The sequence below is a fragment of the Pteropus vampyrus genome, unplaced genomic scaffold (genome assembly GCF_000151845.1).
Source record: "Pteropus vampyrus isolate Shadow unplaced genomic scaffold, Pvam_2.0 Scaffold1, whole genome shotgun sequence".
In the NCBI taxonomy this organism is placed as follows: domain Eukaryota; kingdom Metazoa; phylum Chordata; class Mammalia; order Chiroptera; family Pteropodidae; genus Pteropus; species Pteropus vampyrus.
The window spans coordinates 38,902,090-38,905,903 of NW_011888782.1; the positions used below are offsets into that span (position 1 = coordinate 38,902,090).

The 3,814-nt window shown below is 28.6% G+C and overlaps 1 pseudogene; it reads left to right on the forward strand.

Moving 5' to 3' along the window:
- Positions 1-884: 884 nt before the first annotated feature.
- LOC111736942 lies at positions 885-1,003 on the forward strand (annotated as a pseudogene).
- Positions 1,004-3,814: the final 2,811 nt, after the last annotated feature.

Here is a 3,814-nt window from a genome sequence, read left to right on the forward strand (position 1 = left end):
AGAAGGTGCATTTACCTAGGTGCATATGGTGGCCGATACAATGGATAAAAACGGATGATAATGGATACAAAGAAATATACAGCTAGCCTTTGAAAAGTCCTTTAGGGATTCTCCTAAGTTTTCAGAAATTAAACTTAGAACAAAATTAAAGTCCAACATACATTCCCCTTCTTATAATCCTATCTCATCTCCTCAACAAATTCCTTTAAGTCTTTCACCTTTCCAGAAAATCCTTTAAATGCCTAGTTGCTTATTTTCAACTTTCCTTTCCCTACAAGAGTTACAGAGAACATTCCGGCCTAATCTCTAGGCCCAACATTACTCATGTAAGTGCTAAAAACTCAGAAATAAATTTAGCAGAAGCACCAGAATAGACAGTAAGTCTTATTTTGCTAGGTTCTATAATCAGGCATTGTCAACTTCACACATTTCTATGAAATGTCCTTTATGGCTACCTAATCCTGTGAAGATAGCTTTCATGAATGCAGGAAAAGAAGAGTTAAAATCAATAATCTGTGATTTTGAACTTAAATCTTTAGAAAAACAAAGATATGACTCTGAGAATAACAAAATTTACTTAGACCCTTCCTATTCGCCTTCAGACATTTTCAGATATTATAAATATCAGAGCATTGAAAAAACGACTGTACTGAACATAAAATAAAGAAGGAAAATTTACATACTAATTGCTCTAACACTTCTGATAATAAACAAATACACTCCAAAATTTTTAGGAGAAAACTTGCATTAGTTTTATGTCCCTTGAAGATATAAATTCCATCATGTCTTTAAAATGTAAACACTCCCGGAGGTAATTAAAAGTCTCTCTAGACTAATGAAAAAAGAAAGAAAGAGACTTTTTTAAAAATACAAACTATTAATTAGTCTACAGTCATGCTACCCTGAACAAGCTCAATCTTGTCTGATCTCAGAAGCTAAGCAGGGTCGGGCCTGGTTAGTACTTGGATGGGACACCACCTAGGAAGATCAGGTGCTGTAGCGTAAAAAATAGAAAAAAATAAGATTATAAGCTGAGAAGGTCCCTGCAATCTGTGAAGTCAACCAAGGGTTGCCTTGCCTGAAAAATAAACAAATAAATAAATAAGTAAATAAGTAAATAAATAATAAAAACACAAACTATTTAAAAAACTCTCTTACCCAAACTGTAACCTTAACTTCTTCCATCTGCCCAAAACACAATTATGTATAAATTAGTGAGTTTTATAATGCGCTTGATTCATGGCTAACATTTTAAAATAAAAGCTGAGATCTATTTTTATATGTATGTTTTATGTATATATATTATAAATATGGTAAATTTCTACCTCCAAATGGTATTACTAGAATTAATTTGTAAAAGAGCTTTATTTGTTTTAAAAATATGCACTTATAATTCAAGTATTTTCAATTTCACATGATTTAAGATAATTTCAGTAAACAAAAATTAGTTTAAGTTTGGAGTTAAATAAATAGTCACATCTTCAGAATTATTAACAATTTTAAATACATTGTAGATAAACAACTTTTATTTTACTTCAATTTATTAGTCAAATAAGTTTATGTTATTTCTGTTACAAAATTTTCATCCAGAAAAATAACTTAAGATGACGACTGACATTTTCTAATGTCTAATGAAGTTTTTATAGATAACCTAGACATGATTGTTGGGAATGAGTAAATTAAATAGATATAAGCAGGATAAAAAGTTTGTAGGTAAACTTTTCAATAATGTTTATTGAATGGTATGTCTACATAAAAATAGTTTCTCAAATATCTTTGTTAAATTAAATGAATATTTAGTAAATATCTGGATCATTTCCAAATTAGATACAATATTGAAACATTAATGCTAATCAAGTTTAAATTTATCTACTTTTGATGTCTTATTATAGAGGAACTGAAGATATTTGGGTCTAATAATAATCACCTCTTGTGCCACACTGAAAACAATAATACTGTGAGGAAGTGCATACTTCTAGAAATTGTAAAATGTATTCAAAAATTTGCCAATCAAAAAATACTACTATAACAGTTTACAAGTACTTACAAGCATATATAATTTTCTTACACTTCCTTTTACTGCGCTTGACAGATGTTTCATTTTTTATAAAGTAAAAACAAGAATCTCTGCCAGCAAAAAAATTACCACTTGCTTTATCGCACTACTCACTTTATTGCTATGATCTAGAACTAAACCTACAATATCTGTGTGTTATGCCTAGACTTAGTTTTCATTAGAAATTAGGTTTATAAGAGTTAAGAATTATAATTAATATCTAATTAAAACTACTAGAAATAGGAAAGTAATTAACTTTGATTGCAAGGAAAGTAGGATATGTTTTCAGTAAAAGAAGATATAAGGAATGGAAATACATTTTGTTGAAGGAAAACAACAAAATTTGTTTTTAAAAGAAGCAAAATGGAAACGAGGAAAAACAACAAAATGGAAACGAAGAAAAACAGCAAAATGGAAAAAAAGAAAAATAACAAAATCTGAATGTTAAAAAAAAAGTTATAAAAGATTTGTTAAAAAGAAATTTTTGGAAAGAAAATTTAACATGTGGTCAAGCTAGCTAAGGCTGAAATGAATTTAATTGATTGACTAAATTTCGAAATCAAAAGCAAGCTGGTACAAAATTAGAATTTTTTTCTCTCAGTTAAAAGAACAAAAGTTTCTTAGACTTTTGACCTAGTCTTCACAAGGTTATGAAAGGTTTTCTTTGCTTTTTTGGGGTAATTTTACTATAGAGCAAAGATTTTGTTTTACCAAAATAATGTTTTGTGCTTCGGGTTGTTGTCTTAATCAGGCCTTAATGTTGTCTGCATTACGTCTTTGATTACTTAAGGAAACTAAATCTTATGAATATTAAAAGAGCTAATTTTTTCAAATAATTAGAAAACTTTCTGTATTTGCCTTTGAAATCTTTAATTGCCACTTTGGTTAAATAGATAAGTATTGTTTCCTAATAATCTATGACTCTGTTTAGTCAAGTGTCCAAGCCTTTTGTTACTTTTGACAAACTTCCCCAAATCAAATTCTAAATAAAGTCCTTTTGAGCTCTAGTTAACTTTGGGATATTTAAAAAGTTCTCTGTGTCTACGAGTTTTTGTTTGTTTGTCTTGTTCACTTGTTGCTTTCAGTTTTATATCCCATATATAAATGAAGACATATGATTCTTGATTTTTTCTATCTGACTTATTTCACTTAGCACGATATTCTAAAGATTCATCCATGTTATCACACAATACAACATACAGGTGATGTATTATAGAATTGCACACACGAAATCTATATAATCTTATTGACCAATGTCACCTCAATAAATTTAATTTTTAAGCCCCCAATAAATAACAAAGATGGTCTCTGTAAAAGCTCAAAAGATTTGTTCTTTCTCTAGACAAAAATAGAGATGTTACATTATTTAGGTTTATATGATATGCTAAATTTCATGGAAAGCATTGCCAAAGAAATGATGCTAAACCTTCTTATATTTGTGTAGATATAGGTTATTAATATGTTTTCTAGAAATTATATAAAATTCCTAAAAATGAAATATGTCCTAATTTAATGTTATCACTTGCAATTCTAATTATCTTAAAATGTTCTGCCGCAGAAATAACCAAATTATCTTTTCACTTCTGTTATAATGAACTCATTACATTTCTAACAATAGACTTTTTAAAAAAATCTTTTGTCATTTATAAACAGTTCTTATTTTACTCTGATGCTTTTACAAATGCGCTTCATCTTCAAGAAGATTCATGAAAAGGACTTTGACAATTACTCTAGAATGCAGGTCTCTCATGACTTTCA